General features: G+C 40.9%; 1 protein-coding gene across 2 annotated transcripts in view; it reads left to right on the top strand.

Moving 5' to 3' along the window:
- Nucleotides 1-27,554, top strand: part of WASF3 (WASP family member 3) — a 131,626-nt gene that overhangs the window by 55,837 nt on the left and 48,235 nt on the right. The gene's annotated exons all lie outside the window — the stretch shown is intronic.

Genomic DNA, 27,554 nt, shown 5'->3' with positions numbered 1-27,554 from the left:
ATATAAACATTAACAGCAGGTAATATTTTAGAGCTTTAGATCCTAATTAATAGTTTAGGACATTGATAGAGAAAAAAAAAACTTGATATATTCACTTCCATGTTAATTTTTTTGTGTGAAAAACATGATTATGTAGTTCATGACTTATTAAGCTGAGATCTCAGTCTTCCTCCCTCTGTTTTTGCCCATTTACTTTTTCTTTCCTGGAATTTAACCAATTGTTTGTTATCTGAATCTTTCTAGTAATGCATGGGTATGAGAAGTCAAGATTTAAAAACTTAAACCTAATCAGTTGGCCGGACATGGTGGCTCATGCCTGTAATCCCAGCATTTTGGGAGGCCGAGGTGGATGGATCATGAGGTCAGGAGATCACGACCATCCTGGCTAACACAGTGAAAGCCCATCTCTACTAAAAACAGAAAAAAATTAGTCGGGCTTGGTGGCATGTGCCTGTAGTTCCAGCTACTCTGGAGGCTGAGGCCTGAGAATGGTGTGAACCTGGAAGGCGGAGCTTGCAGTGAGCCGAGATTGTGCCACTGCACTCCAGCCTGACGACAGAGCGAGACTCCGTCTCAAGAAAATCCCAAAAAACCAAAAGCAAACCTAGTCAGTTTTACTATAATTTACTGTGAACTGAGGTGGTGGTGATCGTGATAGTGGCTAAAATGAGGTTTTTGAATTATTTATGGATTTCAGTGAGCTGTCTTGCTCTAATTTTAAGGGGTAATTGAGGAGCAATGAGACATAGCAGACTAGTAGGGCAAGTTATTTCTTTGAGCTTCACTTTCCTCATACGCAGAATACTATCATCTGTCTTGCCTGATTTATGGAACTGTAAAAATCAAATGAGAGGATGTATATAGAATTTTCCTTTTCTTTCTTTTTCTTTCTTTCTTTCTTTTCTTTTCTTTTCTTTTCTTTCTTTGTTTCTTCTTTTGGAAGGATAGGGAGAGAATAACACGTCTTTTGGTTTTGAGATGGTATTGAAAGAGAACATAAGGTAGAAGAAAGGCTATTATACCAGAATTAGAAGCTGGAAGATTGATCTCTAATCCTGTCTTGCCTTGACCTTGGGCATATCATTACATATTAATTTACCATAGGAAAATTGAACTTCATTTGCATACTTTCACTGTACAGGTAATTTTTCAGGAATATATCTGTGTTCTCTGACCACAGTTTAATTAAGCTAGAAATCAGTATCAGATACCCAAGAAATTCCAAAATATTTTGAAATTAATGATCACATCCTGAAAACCCATGGTTAAAGAGGAGCTTACAAGGCAGAATACTTTGAATTGAATGAAAATGAAAGCATAATGTATCAAAATATATGCGATGCACCTAAAGCACTACTTTAAGGGGAAATTTATAGTGTTAAATGCTTATATTAGAAAATAAAAGTTAAATAGCTTTTGGGCTTTTCCTGTATGTCATGATGGGTTACAGGCTGATTGTAGTTCTGATAAATGGCTTCTTTCACTTCCTATCCAATTAATGTGAAGAGGGGAGATAGTTAAATTTTTTTGTCAGGCAAGCATTTATTTTTTAACACGGATACTGTCTAGTATTTGTGTTCCACTTTATAGTTTTTGGGGGGCTTCAGGTGTGTCATCTCACCACAGCCTTTTGGGATAACCAGGCAGATATTACTGCTCTCATATTTAGAATAAGGACTTGAAGCTTATGGAAGTCTCAGCTCTTGAAGAACTCGGGGCTTCTGCTTGCCACGCAATCTGCTTGTTTTGCTGCCGTGCTGCATTTCCAGGCCTTTTGAAGAAGCGCTGTGTTCAGACTGTTGTAGGTGGCACACTCTGATTAGCTTGGTGAGGCAGATTCTCTTTGATGAGGGAATTCTCTAGAAGGAGTGCTTTTCTTAGGCATTTCTGTTGGTGTTTGTATTATGCCCATCAGAGGTGGCCTTTTATTAAGTACCGTTTTGGAGCTATGACTGTCTGGTTGCTAAATGTGTCTTTGCTGTCTCATTTCTTTTATTATGATATTTAGTCCTATGTGTGGCTAACAGTCGACTTATTTTTACTTGACCTTCATGTTAGAATGTACATATTAAATAAACATTCAGTGATCTCCTACTTTGTCATACTCAGATTATTTGTCTCCACAGATTCGGTTTTTTTGGTTTTTGTTTTGGTTTTGATTTTTTTTGAGATGGAGTCTCGCTCTGTCACCAGGCTGGCGTGCAGTGGTATAATCTCGGCTCACTGCAACCTCTGACTCCCTGGTTCAAGCGATTCTCCTGCCTCAGCCTCCCGAGTAGCTGGGGTTACAGGCATGTGCCACCATGTCCAGCTAATTTTTGTATTTTTAATAGAGACAGGGTTTCACCATGTTAGCCAGGGTGGTCTCGATCTCCTGACCTTGTGATCCGCCTGCCTCTGCCTCCCAAAGTGCTGGGATTACAAGTGTGAGCCACCGCGCCCGGCCCACAGATTCATTTTTAAACTGCTTTATTGAGGAATAATTGACATACAGTAAACTATGCTTATTTAAAATGTATAATTTGATAAGTTATTTGAAATATGTATACACCCATGAAACCATCAATGTAGATGAACTGGTGACCGTTGTTTCCTCATGGCCCTTGGTCATCTTTCCCTTTTGTTTCTCTCCTACCCTCACATAACCGCTGGTCTGCTTTCTGTCCCTATAGATAAGTTTGTATTTCCTAGAATGTTATGTAAATGGAATAATACAGTATGTAGTCTTTTCATCTGGCTTTCATTCAGCATAATTAGATTCATCTCTGTTGTTGCATGTATCAGTAGTTCATTCCATGTTATCATTGAATAGTACCTCACTGTATGGACATAATGCAGTTTGTTTATCCATTCACCTGCCAATGGACACCTGGATTGTTTCTAGTTTTTGGCTGCTACAAATAAAGCTGCATGAACATTCGTATACAAGTCTTTACGTGGGCATGTGCTTTTATTTATTTTAGGTAAATACCTAGGAGTAGAACAGCTGGATCATGTGATAAGTGTATGTTTAACTTTTTAAGAAACTTGCAAACCATTTTCCAAAGATTATTTTATTTCTCTTGAGCAGTGGATGATAGTTCCAGTTTATCCATGTTCTCATCAGCACTCTGTATGAACAGTCTTTTTAAGTTTAGCCATTCTCATCAGTGTGCAGTCATATCTCCTGCGGTTTTAATTTGCCTCTCCTTAATGACTAATGCTGTTGAGCATTTTTCATGTGCTTGCTTGCCCATCTGCATAACTTCTTTAGTGAAGTGTCTGTTCAAATCTTGTGCCCATTTTAAGAAATTGGATACTTTATTATAGAGTTTCAAGAATTCTTTATATATTCTGTATCAGATCTTTATCAGATATATGATTTGTACTTTTATTCATTTTAATAGCATTTTTTTTCTTTTTACCCCAGAATGAAATTTTTGGGAGCCATATGGGATTATTTTTTGGTTTTATTTTTCGCACTTTCCCCAACCCCCATAAAAGTAGTTACTCTTTGTCATCTTCTTCCTTTTCTTCCATTTTCTGGCAGGGCACTTAGTTTGTATTCTCTTTTTTGGGGGCTGTACATGAGTCAATACCTGTGCAGGACAGAAGACCCCTAATTAGTGAATGTGTTTGCATGGCTGGGATGGTCAGCTCTTTATTTCTGGAGGCTGGAGATGTGCCATTCCAACTGTCATCGGTATTGACTTGGTGTCCCTGGGGTGCAGTCGAAGGCCTTACCTGAAGTATTACAAGGTCAGAAGCCAGAACAGGGCCAGATTCAGATTCAATGATGAAAATGCTGGAGACAATTTACCAACATCCCTTGATTTTTACATGTTCATTTCTGATTGAATTGTATTGTGCTTACTGTGTGATTGTAATTTTCTGTGTGATTGCAGTTAACTTTTTTGTGTGATCTAATTCATAGCTTTTTTCTTACAACTTATCCGTGTTTTTTTAAATATGCATTCTCACATTTAGGTATAACATTTTAAAAAACTATCAGTTAACACTTGTTAATTGTATTATTCAAATCTTGGTCTTTGTTGGTTTCTGAGAAAAGTATGTTGGGTCTTCTACAAAAGGATAATAAAAGTTCATAGTTGTCATTTTTACTGTTTTTTTTTTTTTTTTTTTTTTTACCAATTGAATATGATAAGTGTCTTCACCTCCATCTGTTTTTGTTGCGTTCACCTTGAGTTTCTTTTGTGTCTTAGAGCCTGACTCCCTTTTGTTGTTAGCATTTGCTTGGTGTATATTTTTAATCTCTTCATTTTTGTCGCTCCTAGTTATTTGATTTTAGATTTATTCTTGAATATTTATCTTACAAAACCCAAACAACTCAGTTTGTGTGTTGCTTTGTTCAGTGGAGGCTGTTTGGTGAGTGGTAAGGACATGGACTGAGTCCAGGCTGCCTGGGGTTGAATTCAGGCACTGCATAAACTGGCTGTGTGGTGTCTGTCAAGTTTACTTAACTGTTAGTGCCTGTTTCTTCCCTATACAATGGAAATGTTAATAGTTTCTATCTCAGTTTATAAGAATTAAATGAGCTAATATATGTAAAATTCTTAACAGTGCATGGCACATTCTATAAGTGGTTTGGCTGTGTCCCCACCCAAAATCTCATGTTGAGTCATAGTCTCCATAATCCCCACATGTCAAGGGAGAGACCAGGTGGAGGTAATTGAATCATGGGGGCAGTCTCCCCCATGAGATCTGATGATTTTTTAAGTGTTTGGTAGTTCCTCCTGCATTCATTCTCCCTCCTGCTGCCTTGTGAAGAAGGTGCCTTGCTTCCACTTTACCCTCTGCCATGTTTGTAAGTTTCCTGAGGGCCTCCCCAGCCATGTGAAACTGTGAGTCAATGAAACCTCTTCCCTTTCTAAATTACCCAGTCTCGGTAGTATCTTTATAGCAGTGTGAAAACAGACTAATACAAAGTCTTAGCCATTAATAATGAGTTCACCCATTAACACTTACTGTGATTATTTGGAAGGCCATGTTCACTATTAGTGCCTTCTTTTTGTTAAAAAAATTAATAAGTTTCTTGTCCATTGCTGACTTTATTACAATTTTTTCCTATAATGGTTTGTTATTGACATATCCAGTATCTTCTAGTTGTTTGTACAAAATCAAAATATTGATCATGCAAATAACACCTGAATATATACGTATTTTAAAAACTTGTAACACATTTGCAATTAAAGTACCTTTTGAGTCTCAGCTCTGTTCCTCCCCCGTTAGAGGTAATCCATTATTATGAATTTGAGATGTTTCCTTCTCTGACACACGCGCACACTCTCTCTCTCTCTCTCCCTGCCATCACCCCCACCTCCGCCCCCCCCATCTCTCTCATGTGTATGTAGGACTACATAATACTTTTTACTAAATGGCATACTGTAATTATAAACTTTGATTTTTCATTCATTGCTATGTTTTGGAGGTCACTCCATATATATATATTTATCTTGTTTCTTTTTAACAGCTACCTTTCCCCTATTGGTAGTCATTTCCAGTTTATGTCAAACAGTGCTGCTGTGAACATTCTTGTACATGAATTCTTGTGCAAAGTGAGAATGTTTCTCAGAATAAGAGATGGAAATGCTAGGGTCAATAGTATGCATATTCCTAGTTTTATTAGATATAATTCTTTCGAAGGACAATTTGATGGTTGGCTGCCATTTGTATTTCCCTGATGTAAATTGCCTAGATCTTTTCATTATGGTTCTCCAACCACACATCTCATGGCCACAGTCCTTCCTGTCATATTTTTGGCTTGTGGTTTTCTTCCTTTAATCTCATCCTGTTGCCTTTCAACTTTGGAGGTTATCTATCATTTGTAGTCCTGTAGTATTGTTGCACATATTTTAAAGGTACATCTTTTTCATCATTTCTGTGGATTTAAACAAAGGAGAAGCCTAGTCTAAGTGCTCTATTATATTCTATTTCTTTAATCTTCCATTTCAAATTACATAATTTTTGAAAGGATTTCCTATAAATGAGCTAAGGTTATGCACATACACACATGCCGTACACAACCTGCCTATAAGTGTCTCATTTTAATGGAGAAATATGCTTAGCATATGCTGCAGCCTTAAATGGAAAGTAGATTACATTTAATCCCAAATCAAGGAAATGGAGATTGTTATTCTTCCTTGTCTGAAATATCACCTTAAACTGCTGTTTTCCTTAGTTTACCCACAGCAGCATTTCCATAAGTCTCCTTGGAGGCTGGGTATATATTCTAGTCTTACGCACACAGCTTCCTGGCAGACATCAAATGGAATTTGACTTACCAGATGTCGTACTGAATCATGGTCTGCAGAGATGTGGATGGATCGCATCCTTGGCCAGGGAAGTGGGATGGATACAAATATCTGGGTCAACTTAATGGTTAACCAAAGGTTAGTCATGTTATAAAAAGTCATGTATATCAAAAATACAAAACAGAATAAGATAGGGAGTCTGAAGCTTATGCATGCAATCAGCAACAAGGCAGTGTCAGGAGTTGAAGAACCAGACAAAACCATCTGTTTAATAAGATAATAAAATCTGATATAAAAGGAACCTTGGAAATGTAAACCACTTTCTTCCTTTTTGGTCAGAGCTGACTCTTCATGACAAATGATCAGGTGCTTAGAGGGTTAAGAATGGGGAGGGACCTGCTGGGATAGAGGGAAAGAGAATGAATAGAAGCATCATATTAGAAGTCAAGGATTACTTGGATACCAAAGCAGACAACTTTCCCCTCCTTGGCTGCCTTTTTATCCTGGTAAGACACAGAAATGAAGCAGCCTTGGCTTATTGGCATATTTATAAATGGGACCTGTAGGAAGCATTTACAATAGTGTAGTGGGCAGAGCACCAGTGGAAGTGAGAGACCGAAATTTTAATGTCTACTCCAGGATGCAGGAGATTTTGGGTCTCTTTGTCTTGATCTTTGATTGTAAAATAAAGTTATGCTAGATCTCCAAGGTTCCATTCATCTTAAAAGTTTTTTTATTAAATAGCTGATTTTATCTGGCTGGTCAAAACAGGAAAGAAAAATAGTTCCTGGTCAAAGCATCTTGGAGGTTCCTGGGTTAGTAACATGCATCAGAATAAATTTTTATGCACAGTAAAGGACTGTAAAACAGATGTAGGTTCAAATATTAAATGTATTCTTCAGTCCCACATGTTCTGAGTATCTAGTTAAATGGACACCATGGTCTAAAGGGACTTAGAAATAAAATATGGGTATATTTTAAAAATATTTTTTATCTAATAGGAATTTAGTAATTTATTTAACTTTAGAAAGTCTGAACTAAAATGAACATAACACAGAGCATAAAAATTAATTGAAGTATAGATATGTAGAGGGTGGTAAGTTGTAGAACAGCAGCTTTTTTCAGAGCTCCCTTTACCCTGTCCACTGCTAGAAGAGAAGGGCAGGGGAGACCAAAGTCTTGATCTTCACAGGCTCCCATACCACTTCTGTATCCCCACCCATGATATGTTGTTCTTCACTTTTACTCACTTCGAGGTTTCTTCCCACAACAGAGAAACTGCAAGACAGGAGCTAATGGTGAAAACCCTGGTGGAGAGAAATCTCGACCTAGACTTCGAATCCCTCCCTTTTCAGTTAGAACCATATTGGCTTCTACCTGGAGGATCTTTAGGTGCCATTTTGTGGCCCTTGAAAGACAAACTATGTCCCAGAATGTCCTCTAAAAATAGGTACTTGACAAAGGTTTTTCATTACATTATTCCATAGACACAAAGTTGCCTTTTTCTGGGAGACTTATTATTTAGTTGTTGAGGCTGTATAGCAAAAGCTAAGTGATGTTTTAAAATGGTGGAACGCTGCTTCTAAGCCTTGAGTGAGAGCTTCACTCTTCCATCCTCAAACGTCTGTTGAATAGCTTCCCGATGCCGAGCAGGATGCTGGGGGGTCCATGATGCCGTCATCTCCCATTCCCCACTGAGAATGGAGTCTTTCTAGTTGTGTTTTAATTTCCAGGAATGAGACATACCTTTAATGTAGTGCTTGTCACACTGTGTTGTAACTTTATTTATATGCCTGTCTCTGCCACTAAACCATTAGCATCTTGAGGAAGGGGGTTTGTTTTATTTTTGTTTGTTCGGTTTTTGCATTTCCACTAGCTAAAGCATTATGAAAACACACTGAATGTTTGGAGAGTAGGTGAATCTGATATGGTAGTTTCTGAAAGCCAGCTGAATGTCTAGCTGAAAAGGAAAGCATGCCAGAGCTGGAGGGAACCCAAGAGAGCAAATCTGTTCTGCAGGAGAAGAGACTGAGGCCCACCCTGATGAAGAAACTTGCACAGAGTCGTGTAGTGTTAGTGGCAGAACTTGGACTAGAACCCCAGTTCCCCAATTCCTAGTCCACTGCTGCTTCACTATACCTCTCTGTCTCCCATCCTGCAGAAATATACATACCACGTTTCAAAGTGCAAAGTGTGAACATTTGTCCCAGTGAAATGAGGTTGATTGAATTTTATGTGGTCTTTCTTCCTTCCCTCCTCCTAAATCACAACTTTTAATAAAGCTTTAAAAAGAAGCAGTGTGGCTCTAGAAGGCAGTGTGCCAAGTGAGGAGTTTAGGAAGCCGAGACCCTTGGGAATGTTATGTTAGTGAGTGTATTTTGGGAGTTGTCAGTAGGCACTTGATTCCAAGCAGAGTGCTGTAAAGTGGAGGCAGGCAGACATAGCCCTTGTCCTTCAAAATGAGAAGGCCATACTGAGGGGAAAGGTCACAGGAAGGGCTTGGGCCAGCATTGTGTCACTCTGCTCTATGGGCCCTGGCTACTTTTGCTTGGGTCACTTTCATTCCGAGGGCAAAACTCATACATACAAGTAAAACATGGTTAAAAGCCAAACATCTGCAGTATACACACATTTAGTTTTGTATGTATAATGTAGCCTGTGCCACATGTTTTAGTGCTATCATGCACTGTGCTGTAATTACCTGGCATGCAGCAATCAGAGCAGAGGTTACCAGCACATAAGGACTAGAAGAGAGAATCATTAACACTGTCAGGTTCTGCAAACTGTGGTTGTTCTAAAAGCTCAAAGGTCAGTCTTTAATGGCTGCATAGCGGAGAAAGAAATCCACCACAAAATCTATTCAGTTAATTTTGTATAGTCAGCTACCTCTAACTACCAGTAATATAGTTTTAAAATATATAATGAAGACTTAATGCAGTTAACATGTTACTCTGCATCCCATGAACGCTTACTTCAGTGGAGAATGATCACAGTTGTGGGCTTCAATTTAATTTATATGCCCCATTACAGTATATTCTATGCATGAAAGCTGTTATGCATGTTAATAGAGTAGTGGTGGTGTTCTTTTCTTTCCAAAATAATCTGCTCACTTTGGGGTCTGCACACATAAATTCTTAAGAGTGTACTCATATGTTCACTCATCAAGAATATCAGTTTACTTAGGGCATGGTGGTGGGTGCTTGTAATCCCAGCTACTTGGGAAACTGAGGAAGAAGAATCACTTGAACCCGGGAGATGGAGGTTGCAGTGAGCCAAGATCGTACCACTGCACTGCAGCCTGGGAGACAAAGTGAGACTCTGTCTCAAAAAAAAAAAACAAAAACTCTGTTTACTGTTTCTTTCTTTTTTGTGTATGAAAATAGTTACCAGCTCAATGTCTTAACAAAAGAAGAAGCTGATATGTTACCCTTGTTCTTACTGTGAAGGTGGAGTTTCTCTTCCTATTAGGATATAAGAGAACATTGCTTCTATTTTAAGAAACAAAAAAGGCCAGATGATCTAGATCTACAAAGCAATAACTTTTCTTAAATCCCAAAGAGTGACAAGCCCGTCTGAGAGTAGACAGGACACTTGAACTGTTTCACATTTAGCAGAGCACAGGGGGAACAGGTAACCACCATAGAAGTGCATAAGAAGAATTCAGCAAAAATTGTAATGCATTCTTAAGGTTGAATATGGGCTAATGCATTAGTTTAGAATAACCAGTTACCCCAGATACAAGGGGAAGGTTACACTTATTCATAAGCTGTTTTCTACAGCCCTCCACTGGGTACTCTTAAGAAAACTTATGAGCAAGCCTGGAGACTAGACAGAACCTCTTTTGATTGTGCTGTACTGCGGGAGGTAATCTCATCTGCCACTGGGAGACAGGCATGATGTAACACCTGCTTCCCCACAGCCTTCTGTCCTATGACAGAGTTCCCAGGAGGGCAACAAAACCTGTAGCCCATAGGACTCAGCAAAGATCTACTTCTGGCAGAGGTCTGGGAAACCCTCTTTCCTGCCCTGTGACCAGCAGGATCCTCTGCTTCTGGGATGAAGGGTAATAGCAAAAGCAGGACAGCCTCTTAGGCTCATGATCTTTCACTGATGCAAAGTTCTCTTTCTGCTGCATGAGGGACAGGAACTCTTTCATGCCCAAGACAGGGACAAATATCAGGCAGAGTTTAGTTGCCTTGGAGAAGAGATGCTCAGATCCTGAGAAGGCCCCACTCTGAGGTCCAGGTATATGGATCATTCCTAAAATTTAGGCTGGGCCAGGGAGAGCAAGGAGCCTAGCACCTAGTAACATAGCAATAGCAGTCATCTCCGGAGAGCAAGAATGTAAAGAGGAATTTGTGTCACTTTTGTGACATAAATGTCAAGGAACTACAGGGTAGGTCAGGAACACTGAACAAAGTCTAGCACACTAGGCACAAGACAGCAGCCCATGGCCAGGGGATTTTGATGCTTGGTGTATCAGATAACAGTAGCAGCCATCTCCCTCAAACCCTGACTAGGTTGACTCAATCAACCTTAGTAATGGCTTGCTAGAAGAACATGCAAATTCATTGCTGGACAAGAAATACTGTTTACTTAGTCTGTACTGCTTTGCAAATGATATCCAGCATTCAGCACAAAATTATGAGACAAAAAAGGCAAGAAAGAACGACGTGTTGTAAATCAAGAGATAAAGCAATCAGCAATCAATGGAAACAGACTCATAGATAACTTAGATATGGGAACTTAAAAATAACTATAATTAATATATTGAAAAATGTATTGAGAAAAGTGGGCCACACACATGGACTTATGGAAAATTTCAACAGAAATAAGGAAACAAGTTTTTAAGAGTTAAATGGAAACTGTTGGAAATGTAAAAACAAATTGGGTTTATTAGCAAACTGGATGTAGCTGAGAAAATAATGAAAGCTAAATGAACAGAATATAAAAAGGAACAGTGAAACAAAAGAAGAGACAAGGAAAGGAAAGTGGAGTGGGGAAGCGGAGAGATGACAAAACCGAGCATCTATGAACTATGGAACAGTATCAGTAGTCTAACACATATGTAATTGGAAACCCAGAAGGAAAAGAGAAGATACTGTCCAGAAAAAAACACTAGACAGCACAGTTGCTAAGAATGATCCCAAATTAATGAAAGACAGGAAACAACTAATAAGACAGACAGATCCAAGAATCTCAGAGAACCCCAAGCAGGATTTTTTTTTTTTTTAAGAACCCTCCAAGTTCTAGAAACACTGGAATCAAGTTGCTGAAATACCCAAGGTAAAGGGGAAAGTCTTGCAGGCAGCCATAGTTTAAAGAAAATGAAACATTACAAACAGAGGAACAAGGGTAAGAATAACAGCAGACTTCTTGTCAGAGACTATGAAAGTCATTAAGACAGTGAAATAACATTTTTAAAGTATCAAGAGAAAAAGAAAGCTCAAACCCTGTCAATGCATAATTCTATACCCAGCAAAAATATCTTTTTAAATTAAAGACCAAATAAAGAATGTTTCAGACAAACAAAAGCTGAGGGAATTTATTGCCACAGATCTGCACTGTAAGAAATGAAAGGAAGTTCTTGGGCAGAAGGGACATCAGATGGCAGTTGGGATCTAAACAAAGAAATGAAGAAATCCTGAAATGGTAAAAAAGAATAAATATGTTATATTTTTTCTTATTTTTAATTATGTTAAATGATAATTGTCCAGAGCAAAAACAATAGTAATGTGGGGTTTATAAAAGGTAAAATATATGACAACATTGGACAGAGCATGGAAGAAGAAAATAGAAATATACTGTTTATATTAGGGGGTCTCCAGAGAAATAGAACATATAGGATATATAGATACATGAGGAAATTTATTACGGATTTGGCTCACACAATTATGGAGGCTGAGAAGTCCCACGATCTGCTGTCTACAAACTGGAGACCCAGGAAAGCCAGTGGTGTTTCATTGTGCCTAGCTGATGGTGTAACTCCCAGTCCATTGCCAAAGACTCGAGGACCTGGGATTGGGAAGGTGGTGCAGGTGTAAGCCTTGGAGTGTGAAAGCCTGAGAACCAGGAGCTCCAATGTCTGAGGGCAGGAGAAGATGGATGTCCCAATTTAAGAAGAGAGAGAGAGAGAAAATTCATCCTTCCTCCACTTTTTTGTTCTGTTCAGGCTCTCAATGGATTGGATGATGCCCACCCACATTGGTGAGGGTGGTTCTTTATTTACTTAGTCCACTGATTCTAGTGCTGATATCTTTCAGAAGCACCCTCTCACAGACTCACCCAGAGATAATGTTTCAGCAGCTCTGGGTATCTCCTAGCCCAGGCAGGTTGACACATAAAATACACCATCACATTATTCTAAAGTTACAGTGTTCTCACACTGTGCATGAAGTTGTTTAGTGTTATTTGAAGGTACGTGTGATAAGCTAAAAATGTATATGTATATAGTAAGCTCTAGAGCAACTACTATGAAAAACGTAAAAAGAATAAAAACCAGTTATGGAGATGAAATGACATCATAACAAATAACTGAAAGAAAGCAGAAAAAGAGCTTTTGGACCAAAGAACAGATGGGACAAATAGAAAACCACTAGCAGTATGTGTTAAAGAAAAAATTATTTAATAAGGCTTGTTAAAGCATGGTAAAGACTTTTATTCAGGACCATTGCAGAAGGTAGAGGAGCCACTGCAACAGCATCTTGCAGTAGGGGAGAGAGATTGGGTTCAACTCTGAATACAGCATGGGCAAGTGGGGACTTACAGCCAAGGATCAGTGAGAGGGTCAGTGGATGGAAAAGTACTAAGAGGAGGACGTCAGGGGTTAGGAGAATTCTGGCTGATGCCTAAGAGGATTCTTGCTGAAGATATCCAGGGTGATGCATTGTCATCTGGGGGATGGTGGACAGTTAGGAACCTGACGAGATATTGAGGATAAACAAATTTTGAGGATGGCAAGGAATGTTCTTGCTAAACACATTTAGCAGGGGTCTTTGCTAGAAACTGAATTTTACAAAGAAGGTGCACAGATGGGCCTAGCAGAAGGTTCAGAAGCCTGACTAAAGTTTGGCCAAGCAAAGAATCTTTGTCAGATGGAAGGTTTAAATTCAGCCACATCAACAATTACATTGAATGTAAATGATCTAAACACCCTAGTTAAAAGTCAGAGATTGTAAAATTGGATAAAAAAGCAACACAACCATATGCTGTCCAAAATAAATTCTCTCTAAATACATAGAAACAGAAAGGTTAAAATTAGAAGGAAAAACTTGTAAACACTAATCAAAATAAGGAATGACCGTTATATCAAAATAGACTTCGGAACAAGGATTATTATTAGGGGTAAATGGGACATCACATAATGATAATGGGATCATTTCCCCAAGAAGACTTAATAATCTTAAATATGTGGCCACATTCAACAACAGATCTTTAAAATACAGAAACAAAAACTGATAGAACTCAGGGGAGAAGTTGACAAATATACAATTATTGTTGACATCTTCAACAACTCCTCTCTGAGGACAGTAGGAAGTAAAATTAGCTACCCAATTTGCTATAAACACATACAAATGTTGGATAGAGTATAACCAAGAAAGTAGAAAGCACATTGATATGATTTTGAAATTCTTTAATCATTTGGCTTTAATTGGAAGAGTACCAATTGGAGAAGTTCAGTGCTGGTATTCAGGCATTTAACTGCACAACATGTAAAATTAGAGGAGAAATTTAGGTTTAGATTAATTGCGTGAGAAATAAAATGAAAGAACAAATGTTAGTATCTTATTTTGGTAATATAAAATTAATTAAAATTATATTACTATCAACATCTTATACTATTTTTTTTTATTTTCATGTGAGCCTCTCAACAACCTGTAAGGCAGGCAGGGAAGGTGTAACTAGTATTACTGCACAGGGACTCATGGAGTTATTTTGATAGGGTAATATGTAAATCAAAGTAGAGTGTACATTTATTGCTGTGCATGCAACATTGTCTACCCCTTTTCCTGTAACTAATGTCCTCAATATCTATCTGGTTCTTCGTTTTGGTTTTTCACCTATACCTAGTCAAAGTTTATATGTGTCACTGTTTATTCATTCAGAATACATTTGAGGATACATTGGGGTGGGCTGGGGGGACGTGAAATGTGGTAGGTGTTGTAGTAATGAAGGGACAATTAAAACGAAGGCTAAGAATTCTTAAGAGAATCCTCGCAAATGACAGTAGGAGGTAAAATTAGCTACCCAAGTTGTACATACAAATGTTGGATAGAGTATAACCAAGTATGTGTGTATGCATGTATATATATGTATATATTTATATTTAAAATATATATGTATTTTAAAACATTGCCATGCTTGAACGAATCAACAATCTTCCCTAGGTGTTAGGAGCTGAGAGAGTCGGAGGGAGGATGCTTAGAGCTAGAGGCTAGGGTTTAATGCCGCCCGTACATGGAAATGTGTTTCAGGCCAACCTGATGGAATGAGCTAGAACTGAGACCTCAGAATAAACGCTGGGATGTTCAAAGGGTTGTCAAATCCCATAAAAGTTGGGTAGAAAACCTGCGCTTGCCAATCCTGAGAAATAGCTTGCCATCTGCCTGGGGCTCCAAATAGTAAGAAAACAAAACAAACAAATATGTTAGGGAGAAATTAGAACCGCAGTCTCGGCCAGGGGCACAGCAAAAGAAAACAAAATTGTTCTACAAGGAAACTTTTCTAAAACAAGGTGCAGAGAACAACCCCCTACCCCCACCATGAGAAAGAGTTTGCAATAAGAGGTTAGACATATTAGCAAGTGTCAGCAGGTGCTGCACATGTGTGAGGGCACATGCACACAGAATTAGCACAGCAAGTATGAATTAAGGTAGGTAATTAAGCTACCTGGCTCCTCTCAGGAGGGGTTGCCAAGGTAAGATTACAAGTGCAAGGATCCTGAATGGATCACCTGGATTCCTTCCTGCCTCCTTTGCATGAACACAGTCTTACCTCTTCCTGCTGGCTGGAGTCAGTTTCCTCTGCCAGTATGGAGATTCCTCTTTTCATTTTCTATTCCATGGTAACATGAGTCCAAAGTACTGTGGTGGCATCCAGAACTTGCAGTTCAGTGGGACCTTTGCCTTGTTCCTGCTAAGTGTGTGCCCCATTTCAGACCCCCAGCTCTGCAACGTCCACTGGTGCAGAATGGGAAGCACAAAGTTCCCCTGGGCTGTTGGTGGTGATCATTAAGTAGGGCTTTTCTTGCCTCCAGCCCTAGGTGCCTAAGCCCGTATGTCCTCCTCCTCGGTATCCCATTGCCATCTAGAGGCCTCTGATTTATAAGTGTACTGTGTTGTGGAGTATGACCATCCTTTCAGAGTGTCTGGCAAGCTTGTGCTTCAGTGTGCCTTGAAAAGGCTGGCCCAGCATTCAGTGGAATGGACCCGCGTTGGGTGGTTTGATATGTGATGTGACCATTGAATCCCGTCGATGGGCCCACGCTCGACGTCCTTCACTGTGAAGTGGGTCCCCTTGTCAGATGCGATGATGTGTGGGGTCCATCAGGCTGATAATTCTGGGTGGATTTCTCGATGATGCAGGCTGGCGGATTTTGCCTGCTTTGTGTTCAGTGTCTCTTTTGGTGGGAAACTTTCCAGTGGGTGTTAACAAGTGATACAGAAATCTTCACTCCGTGCCCACTCCCGAATTTCTACCCACATGGCCTTTATCCAGATCTCCTTGTTCCTCATCTTCCAGTTCTTTTTATTTCAGTACCTTGACCATACAACCAGGCTGTTGGCCACCGCCCACACATCTGCACGCATTTCAGATCAAGCTATGCGGTGTCATGAACTGGTGTCCTGCCCACAGCTCCACCTGCTGGGAAGATTTTCCTTTCCACTGTCTCTGAGGGCCATCCTGAATACTGCTGCAGCACACACAGTCCATTTTTGACTAACACCCATGTGCTGAGCTGATCCCTCTGAAAAACCAAGCTCAGGCTTTCCTTCCTCCTTCCCCTGGATGTATGAATCCGCTGCCTGTGTAACCTAGGCACACGGGAGGGGCACTACAGCTCTTGGGGGTGACTTGGAGGTCTGGGCTTCCTGCTCACGGGACTCACTTGTATCCTGTGGTTCTACTGTGGTTCAATCTTGAATGTCCCATTTCTATTTTATGGTCAACTGCTGCTAGTTTGAATTAATAACTTGACTGACAGAACTTAGCTCATTCTGGGGAGCTTTGCATGCCTGGACCCCTGGTTCTCTGTGATCTCTACCAGGTCTTGATAATATAGTGCATTTAATATTCTGATGTGATGGCAGGTCCTAGGGCCTTGCCTTTGATTCTCCTGCTGGAGCTTGCCGCAAACTCCATATTGTCCTGTCTTCCTTATTTTTTAAATTTTTGTTTTTATTTATTTAGTTTTTGAGTCTCAGGGCATTTATTTTGTAAGGAACATGTTTGAAAAGGGGCATTTTAATTATCTTATAAATGTTTTTAACTCAGCAATAATGTTTACATAGCTAGTAATCATGGCTCTCAGGCATGGTGAGTTTTACTGTTAAGTTTTGTTTTTTTTTTTTATACGTAAAGTTCTAGGGTACATGTGCACAACATGCAGGTTTGTTACATAGGTATACATGTGCCGTGTTGGTTTGCTGCACTCACGAACTCATCATTTACATTAGGTATTTCTCCTAATGCTGTCCTTCCCCCAGCCCCCCATCCCCCGACAGGCCCTGGTGTGTGATGTTCTCTGCCCTGTGTGCAAGTGTTCTCATTGTTCAATTCCCACCTATGAGTGAGAACATGCGGTGTTTGGTTTTCTGTCCTTGTGATAGTTTGCTGAGAAGGATGGTTTCCAGCTTCATCCGTATCCCTGCAAAGGACATGAACTCATCCTTTTTTGTGGCTGCATAATATTCCATGGTTTATATATGCCACATTTTCTTAATCCAGTCTATCATTGATGGACATTTGGGTTGGTTCCAAGTCTTTGCTATTGTGAATAGTGCCACAGTAAACATACGTGTACATGTGTCTTTATAGTAGCATGATTTATAATCCTTTGGGTATATACCCAGTAATGGGATTGCTGGGTCAAATGGTATTTCTAGTTCTGGATCCTTGAGGAATCTCCACACTGTCTTCCATAATGGTTGAACTAATTTACACTCCCACCAACAGTGTAAAAGTGTTGCTATTTCTCCACATCCTCTCCAGCATATGTTGTTTCCTGACTTTTTAATGATGGCCATTCTAACTGGCGTGAGATGGTATCTCATTGTGGTTTTGATTTGCATTTCTCTGATGGCCAGTGATGATGAGCATTTTTTCATGTGTCTGTTGGCTGCATAAATGTCTTCTTTTGAGAAGTGTCTGTTCATATCCTTTGCCCACTTTTTGATGGGGTTGTTTTTTTCTTGTAAATTTGTTTAAGTTCTTTGTAGATTCTGGTTATTAGCCCTTTGTCAGATGGGTAGATTGCAAAATTTTTCTCCCATTCTGTAGGTTGCCTGTTCACTCTGATGGTAGTTTCTTTTGCCGTGCAGATGCTCTTTAGTTTAATTAGATCCCATTGGTTTATTTTGGCTTTTGTTGCCATTGCTTTTGATATTACTGCACAGGGACTCATGGAGTCATGAAGTCCTTGCCCATGCCTATGTCCTGAATGGTATTGCCTAGGTTTTCTTCTAGGGTTTTTATGGTTTTAGGTCTAACATTTAAATCTTTAATCTATTTTGAATTAATTTTTGTATAAGGTATAAGGAAGGGATCCAGTTTTAGCTTTCTACATATGGCTAGCCAGTTTTCCCAGCACCATTTATTAAATAGGGAATCCTTTACCCATTTCTTGTTTTTGTCAGGTTTGTCACAGATCAGGTGGTTGTAGATGTGTGGTGTTATTTCTGAGGCCTCTGTTCAGTTCCATTGGTCTATATCTCTGTTTTGGTACCAGTACCATGCTGTTTTGGTTACTGTAGTCTTGTAGTATAGTTTGAAGTCAGGTAGTGTGATGCCTCCAGCTTTGTTCTTTTTGCTTAGGATTGTCTTGGCAATGTGGGCTCTTTTTTGGTTCCATATGAACTTTAAAGTATTTTTTTCCAATTCTGTGAAGAAAGTCGTTGGTAGCTTGATGGGGATGGCATTGAATCTATAAATTACCTTGGGCAGTATGGCCATTTTCACAATATTGATTCTTCCTATCCATGAGCATGGAATGTTTTTCCACTTGTTTGTGTCCTCTTTCATTTTGTTGAGCAGTGGTTTGTAGTTCTCCTTGAAGAGGTCCTTCACGTCCCTTGTAAGTTGGATTCCTAGGTATTTTATTCTCTTTGTAGCAATTGTGAATGGGAGTTCACTCATGATTTGGCTCTTTGTTTGTTATTGGTGTGTAGGAATGCTTGTGATTTTTGCACATTGATTTTGTATCCTGAGACTTTGCCAAAGTAGCTTATCAGCTTAAGGAGATTTTGGGCAGAGACGATGGGGTTTTCTAAATATACAGTCATGTCATCTGCAAACAGGGACAATTTGACTTCCTTTTTTCCTAATTGAATACCTTTATTTGTTTCTCTTGCCTGATTGCCCTGGCCAGAACTTCCAATACTATGTTGAATAAGCATGGTGAGAGAGGGCATCCTTGTCATGTGCCAGTTTTCAGAGGGAATGCTTCCAGTTTTTGCCCATTCAGTGTGATATTGGCTGTGGGTTTGTCATAAATAGCTCTTATTATTTTGAGGTACGTTTCATCAATACCTAGCTTATTGAGAGTTTTTAGCACGAAGGACTGTTGAATTTTGTCAAAGGGCTTTTCTGCATCTATTGAGGTAATCATGTGGTTTTTGTTGTTGGTTCTGTGTATGTGTTGGATTACGTTTATTGATTTGCATATGTTGAACCAGCCTTGCATCCCAGGGATGAAGCCGACTTGATCATGGTAGATAAGCTTTTTGATGTGCTGCTGGATTTGGTTTGTCAGTATTTTATTAAGGATTTTTACATTGATGTTCATCAGGGATATTGGTCTAAAATTCTCTTTTTTTATTGTGTCTCTGCCAGGCTTTGGTATCACGATGATGCTGGCCCCATAAAATGAGTTAGGGAGGATTCCCTCTTTTTCTCTTGATTGGAATCATTTCAGAAGGAATGGTACTAGCTCCTCTTTGTACCTCTGGTAGAATTAGGCCTGTGAATCTGTCTGGTCCTGGACTTTTTTTGGTTGGTAGGCTATTATTGCCTCAATTTCAGAGCCTGTTATTGGTCTATTCAGAGATTCAACTTCTTCCTGGTTTAGTCCTGGGAGGGTGTATGTGTCCAGGAATTTATCCATTTCTTCTAGATTTTCTCGTTTATTTGTGTAGAGGTGTTTATAGTATTCTCTGATGGTAGTTTGTATTTCTGTGGGATTGGTGGTGAGATCCCGTTTATCATTTTTTATTGCGTCTATTTGATTCTTCTCTCTTTTCTTGTTTATTAGTCTTGCTAGCGATCTATCAATTTTGTTGATCTTTTCAAAAAACCAGCTCCTGGATTCATTAGTTTTTTGAAGGATTTCTTGTGTCTCTATCTCCTTCAGTTCTGTTTTGATCTTAGTTATTTCTTTCTTTCTTTTTTTTTTTTTGAGGCAGAGTTTTGCTCTTGTTGCCCAGGCTGGAGTGCAATGGTGTCATCTCAGCTCATCACAACCTCTGCCTCCCGGGTTCAAGCAATTCTGCCTCAGCCTCCCGAGTAACTGGCATGTGCCACCATGTCTGGCGAATTTTTTGTATTTTTGGTAGAGATGGGGTTTCTCTATGTTGGTCAGGCTGTTCTCAAAAACCTGACCTCAGGTGATCTGCCCACCTCGGCCTCCCAAAGTGCTGGGATTAAAGGCTTGAGCCACCATGCCCAGCCGATCTTAGTTATTTCTTGCCTTCTGCTAGCATTTGAATTTGTTTCCTCTTGCTTCTCTAGTTCTTTTACTTGTGATGTTAGGGTGTCGATTTTAGATCTTTCCTGCTTTCTCTTGTGGGCATTTAGTGCTGTAAATTTTCCTCTACACACTGCTTTAAGCGTGTCCCAGAGATTCTGGTATTTGTGTCTTTGTTTTCATTGGTTTCAAAGAACATCTTTATTTCTGCCTTCATTTCGTTATGTACCCAGTAGTCATTCAGGAGCAGGTTGTTCAGTTTCCACATAGTTGTGCTCTTTTGAATGAGTTTCTTAATCCTTTGTTCTAATTTGATTGCACTGTGTTCTGAGAGACAGTTGTGATTTCTGTTCTTTTACATTTGCTGAGGAGTGCTTTACTTCCAATTATGTGGTCAATTTTAGAATGAGTGTGATGTGGTGCTGAGAAGAATGTATATTCTGTTGATTTGGAGTGGAGAGTTCTGTAGATGTCTATTAGGTCTGCTTGGTGCAGAGCTGAGTTCAAGTCCTGGATATCCTTGTTAACCTTCTGTCTCGGTCTGTCTAATATTGACAGTGGGGTGTTAAAGTCTCCCATTATTATTGTGTGGGAATCTAAGTCTCCTTGTAGGTCTCTAAAGACTTGCTTTATGAATCTGGGTGCTCCTGTATTGGGTGCATATATATTTAGGATAGTTAGCTCTTCTTGTTGAATTGATCCCTTTACCATTATGTAATGGCCTTCTTTGTCTCTTTTGATCTTTGTTGGTTTAAAGTCTGTTTTATCAGAGACTAGGATTGCAACCCCTGTTTTTTTTGCTTTCCATTTGCTTGGTAGATCTTCCTCCATCCCTTTATTTTGAGCCTATGTGTGTCTCTGCACGTGAGATGGGTCTCCTGAATACAGCACACTGATGGGTCTTGACTTTTTATCCAGTTTGCCAGTCTGTGTCTTTTAATTGGGGCATTTAGCCCATTTACATTTAAGGTTAATATTGTTATGTGACAATTTGATCCTGTCATTATGATGTTAGCTGGTTATTTTGCCTGTTAATTGATGCAGTTTATTCATAGCATCGATGGTCTTTACAGTTTGGCATGTTTTTGCAGTGGCTGGTACTGGTTGTTCCTTTCCATGTTTAGTGCTTCTTTCAGGAACTCTTGTAAGGCGGGCCTGGTGGTAACAAAATCTCTCAGCATTTGCTTGTCTGTAAAGGATTTTATTTCTCCTTCACTTATGAAGCTTAGTTTGGCTGGATATGAAATTCTGGGTTGAAAATTCTTTTCTTTAAGAAGGTTGAATATTGGCCCCCACTCTCTTCTGGCTTGTAAGATTTCTGCCAAGAGATCCACTGTTAGTCTGATGGGGTTCCCTTTGTGGGTAACCCGACTTTCTCTTTGGCTGCCTTTAGCATTTTTTCCTTCATTTCAACCTTGGTGAATCTGACAATTATGTGTCTTGGGGTTGCTTTTCTCAAGGAGTATCTTTGTGGTGTTCTCTGTATTTCCTGAATTTGAACATTGGCCTGCCTTGCTAGGTTGGGGAAGTTCTCCTGGATAATATCCTGAAAAGTGTTTTCCAACTTGATTCCATTCTCCCTGTTACTTTCAGGTGCACCAATCAAACATTCATTTGGTCTTTTCACATAGTCTCATATTTCTCGGAGACTTTGTTTGTTTCTTTTTACTTTTTTTTCTCTAAACTTGTCTTCTCACTTTATTTCATTATTTTGATCTTCAATCACTGATTATCTTTTCTTTCACTTGATTGAATCAGCTATTGAAGCTTATGCATGTGTCATGAAGTTCTCGTGCCATGGTTTTCGGCTCCATCAGGTCATTTAAGGTCTTCTCTACATTGTTTATTCTAGTTAGCCATTCGTCTAACCTTTTTTCAAGGTTTTTAGCTTCCTTGCGATGAGTTAGAACATGCTCCTTTAGCTTGGAGGAGTTTGTTATTACTGACCTTCTGAAGCCTACTTCTGTCAACTCGTCAAAGCTATTCTCCGTCCAGCTATGTTCCATTGCTGGCAAGGAGCTGTGATCGTTTGGCGGAGAAAACGTGCTCTGGTTTTTAGAATTTTCAGCTTTTCTGCTCTGCTTTCTCCCCATCTTTGTGGTTTTATCTACCTTCGGTCTTTGACGTTGGTGACCTACAGATGGGATTTTCGTGTGGATGTCTTTTTTGTTGATATTGATGCTATTCCTTTCTGTTTGTTAGTTTTCCTTTTAACAGTCAGGTCCCTCAGCTGCAGGTCTGTGAGTTTGCTGGCACTCCAGTCCAGACCCTGTTTGCCTGGGTATCACCAGCGGAGGCTGCAGAATAGCAAACATTGCAGAACAGCAAGTATTGCTGCCTGATCCTTCCTCTGGAAGCGTTATCCCAGAGGGGCACCCACCTGTATGAGGTGTCTGTCGGCCCCTACTGGGAGGTGTCTCCCAGTTAGGCTACATGGGGGTCAGGGACCCACTTGAGGAGGCAGTCTGTCTGTTCTCAGAGCTCAAACGCCATGCTGGGAGAACCACTGCTCTCTTCAGAGCTGTTAGTCAGGGACTTTTAAGTCTGCAGAAGTTTCTGCTGCCTTTTGTTCAGCTATGCCCTGCCCATAGAGGTGGAGTCTGTAGAGGCAGTAGGCATTGCTGAGCTGTGGGGAGCTCTGCCCAGTTCGAGCTTCCCAGCCGCTTTGTTTACCTACTCAAGCCTCAGCAATGGCGGATGCCCCTCCCCCTGCCAGGCTGCTGCCTCAGAGGTTGATCTCAGACTGCTGCACTAGTAGTGAGCAAGGCTCCGCAGGTGTGGTACCTGCCGAGCCAGGCACGGGAGAGAATCTCCTGGTCTGCTGGTTGCTAAGACCATGGGAAAAGCGCACTATTTGGGCGGAAGTGTCCTGTTTTTCCAGGTAGTCTGTCATGGCTTCCCTTGACGAGGAAAGGGAAATCCCCTGACCCCTTGCGTTTCCTGGGTGAGGCAATGCCCCGCCCTGCTCTGGCTCACCCTCCATGGGCTGCACCCACTGTCCAACCAGTCCCAGTGAGAGAACCAGGTACCTCAGCTGGAAATGCAGAAATCACCTGTCTTCTGCGTCGATCACACTGGGAGTTGCACTGCAGACCAGAACTGTTCCTATTCGGCCATCTTGGAACAGAACTTATTTTTATTTTTTACCACCAATATCTCTGCTGGGTCGTACAGCCTTAGCAGCCAGGCTGCTTGCACCACAGCCTAGACCTGCTGAAGGGTCCTTTCTTGTCTTGAGCCCCACTCAAAACTGGCAGCTGCCGTGTCATGCAGTCTGTGGACCAGAGCCATATCCCAGGTGTGTTGTCCCCAGAACCCAACCTAATTGGCACTGGGCTTCCTCAGCATTGGGGGATGCAAGATATAACAAATTGTCTTTTCCTTAGGAGGAGATACCCAGCATGCCTCTGAGCACTGGGTCCCTCAGAACTTCACTGAAGTTGCCAGACCCTGAATCTTCATAGGGCTTATCTGCCACCCTCGGGAGCATGTGTGTCTTACCAAGGCCTCCTGTGTGCTAGCCACCCTGTGCTCGCTCTGTCCAGACAGCATGACGGTGTTGCTGTCTTTCCTCTCTTAGGCCCAGCACTTTCACAGCTAGGTTGTTGCTGGAATTTGTATTTTGCTATCAACTTAGCATCCAGAAAGAAGAGTTGCATGTAATGCCTGCAGGGGGAGGGTGCCTGATGCCCTGTAGGGGAGAGGCCTCTGCAGCATCTTCCAGCTCAGCCAAGTGCAAGCCCAGAGAGTCCCAATTGAGGGACTTGCAGGTAGGTTGTTTGGACTCAACAATATCATAGGCATTCATCTAGAATTCCCCATCCCAGTTTTCAGAATGCCGAGTTTCCTCTCTCAGGGCCCAGACCTGCATACTTCACTTACCTTGGCTGAGATGTAAACATTTCCAGCTTTTACTCTCACAGCTGGACCTTGGAAATGGGAAACCCACAGCTTTCCATTCTGTCTGCCCATCCAATTCAGGTGGTGGCAAAGACCACTTTGTACCCACTAGGAAGACCCTTTTGCCCTCACATTTAGCTGTTAACTGCTTGTTAACTGCAGTTCAGTATCCTGTTATCCTTATGCAGGGCGTTAGTATGATTTTAGCAGTGACTAGCCACCTCCGCTGCTTTTCTGGCATTTTTCCACTGAATCTGCGTTATTGCCTTGGACATGAAGCATATCCCTTCATTTGGATATTTTTCAGGTCACCGTCACTGTAATCTTTAGCAATTGAGCCATGACCTGTGCCAGGGACTACCCTCCTATCAGTTAGGATGGCATCCTCAACTGCAGAGTGGTCTGTGAGCATGTCCCAGATCCCCCATCTCACCACCTGCTTTCTCAGATCATTCTCAGGGCACTTGGGTTAGTCTGGGTCTGAGCAACAGACACCAAGATGGGATCACAGCTACAGGATTTGATTAAGGATACCACCTATGTGAAAGAAAAGGGGGTAGAAACTGGGGAGGCTGAGAGAGCCATCAAACCACAGTGCAAACCTGACCCTTGCAGTGGGAGGAGAGGGAGTTGGGTGTGAGCGAGCTTTCCTAGTCTGCCATGAGGTCTAAGGGAGATTCAGCAGAGCTGATGGGGAATTCTTGTCTTTAATGCATCTTTGTCAACTTTTCTCGGTTATTTCATCCTGATTTCTTGCTGCAGACTAGTTTTGTCATTCTCCATTTCATGTGGTGGGAGTTATCCATTTCCATAGTTGAAGAGAACAGCCAGACCAAGCTGGATAGCATAGTCCCACCTCCAAATTCTTAGGGAAGGACCCTGGCCCAGTTTCAGCCATGTCTGGGATCTAGTTCACAGTTACGTAAACTAGGTTTTATCTCTCTAAACTGAGATATTTCCCAGAAAAGCTGGACAAACTACAGACCTAACACTAATACTTTATATAACCTCTAATAGTCCTAAACATTTTATTAGCAATCATTGTTTTATTCTTCACAGACAGACTGACTTTGAAGAATGATTCGGATGGGTCATAGTTCTTCCAGTAAAGGAATCAAGAGGCGTACTTAAGTATTCTGTTGGTGACTAACTGGATTAGTTCATTAAATGTTTATTTTTGTAATTGCAAAGTATTTTCAAGGGTAATCACTGACCCAGCATTTTTTCCTTTGACTCTTCCTTGCTCTTCAATTTATTCAAAACTAAATTAGTGTTAGAGAAGATAAAAGCTGTCTGGGAGAAGAATGCATTTGTTAGAGTACTGCTATGGTTTGGATGTGGTTTGTCTCCATCAAAACTGATACTGAAATTTGATCCCCTAGATGTTGGGAGGTATGGCCTAGTGGGATCTCTTATGAATCGATTAGTGCTTTCCCTGTGTGATAAGTTCTCACTCTTGTGGGAATGGATTACTTCCTGTGAGGGTGGGTGGTTAAAAAGAGTCTGGCTTCCTTGGTTTCTGTTGTTTCTTCTCTCACCATGTGATCTCTTTGCATACACCCACTGTCCTCCTATTTTCCACCATGAGTGGAAGCAGCCTGAGGCCCTTACCAGGTGCAGCTGCCCAGAATCATAAGTCAAATAAACCTCTTTTCTTTATAAACTGCCCAGTCTCAGGTACTCTGTATAGCACCACTAAACTAAGACAAGTAATTGACACTGAATTTGAAAACCATAAAAATCATTACTACATTATTAGAACTTTAAAGAAGAGCTGCAAAGCCCTCTTCTCTGAAATTGTAGATAGGTAGCATGGCCTCTCTCTGTTGTCTTTTGTATTTATACAGGCATAAGAGTTCCAAATAGAGATTTAATGAACATGAGAAATGAAGGCTGGGGATTAATTAGTCAAAGCTGAAATACTGGAACAACAATATATGAAGTACCCCAGGGGAAGGCCAAAGAGAAATATATATGTAAATGTCTATGGCGTACAATCAGCAAACATTTTTTGAATAATCAGGTTGTGTCGAGGACTGTTCAGGGCGTTGTAGTGAACACAGAATTCATGGACTCAGTCCCAAATTCAGGCAGCTTATAGTTCATCTGGGAAGAAGACAGCTGTGAGTCCTGCCTCTGCCAGGCACAGAGACCCCTACAGTTTGCTTGGGATGGTTAATGGGGAAATGAATGAAGTGCCGATATGTTGTCCCTTCCGAATCCCTCTCAGAGCTCCCTGTTGCTCTAAAATAGTGTGTATTTATAGGAAATGTGAGGTGTAGTGAGGTCAACAGATTAGGAGACAATTGCCATAGAAAAGATAGCTTGTTACAGTTCCCAAGAGGAGGGGGTCACAGCACACCACGCAGGGCCACATAGGAAGCACAGGGTCCCTCAGGAGGCAGAGCGGGAGGGGTAACTGTGGGCCGGAGCATTTTTTGTGGTTTCTGTGAGAAGGAGTGGACAAAGCAGGGGAAGCAGAGTCAGGATTGGCGGGTTTGAATAATTTCAATGGGCTCTCAGCTTGGGGGCTGTTTCTAGTTGTCTAGTAGTTTGGTCATGGGATGATGTGCAGGTGGGTAGTGGCTAGGAGTGTGAGAGCCACATCGAGGAGGTGATAGGTGTGTGGGCTCTGGATTGGTTGGTTTGCATTTGAGGAGGGCCCTCTTGGGTGAGTTGTTTTCCATCTATTGGAATTAGTAACCTTGGGAGGATGGCACCAAGCTATCCACCCCCATGATCCAAAAGCTTCCCACTGGGTCCCACTTTCAATACTTGAGATCACATTTCAACACGAGATTTGGAGGGGACAAACATCCAAACTATGTCAATAATCTTGTCAAAATGAAAATATATTCCAGTCATTGGATTTTCTAGTATTGTATGAAGATGAGGTTGGTTGTATGATTAGGAGGTTTGAAACTGTATAAACTCCTTAAATAGAAAGTTTTTATTTATTATCTCCTTTTTTTTGAGACAGTCTCACTCTGTCACCCAGGCTGGAGTGCAGTGCCACGATTTTGGCTCACTGCAATCTCTGCCTCCTGGGTTCAAGTGATTCTCCTGCCTCAGCCTCCTGAGTAGCTGGGATTACAGGCATGTGCCACCACACCTGGCTAAATTTTTTTTTTTTTTGTATTTTTAGTTGAGATGGGGTTTCACCATGTTAGGCTGGTTTCGAACTACTGACCTCAAGTGATCCACCCACCTTGGCCTTCCAAAGTGCTGAGATTATAGGCGTGAGCCACTGAGCCCGGCCTATCATCATCTCCTTTTTGAGGAGGGGGGTGAGAGAGGGGTGAAAGGGATGCCTAGGATGTTGGAGAAGGCTTCCCTGAAGTGTTCGGTGATCCTTGACTCTTATTTAAGTCTGAGGGACTAAAAGCTGGTGCACTCTGGGTGCTCGGGGAGATTTTGACAGGTGTTACTGCCTGGCTGGCAGTTTCAACAGGGGAAAGCCTCCCCCGCCAGTGTTCATATTTGTAGATCTTTTCTCTTCAAAC

This window comes from Nomascus leucogenys, chromosome 5 (genome assembly GCF_006542625.1).
Source record: "Nomascus leucogenys isolate Asia chromosome 5, Asia_NLE_v1, whole genome shotgun sequence".
NCBI classification, from domain to species: domain Eukaryota; kingdom Metazoa; phylum Chordata; class Mammalia; order Primates; family Hylobatidae; genus Nomascus; species Nomascus leucogenys.
This window is presented reverse-complemented; position numbering and strand designations above follow the sequence as displayed.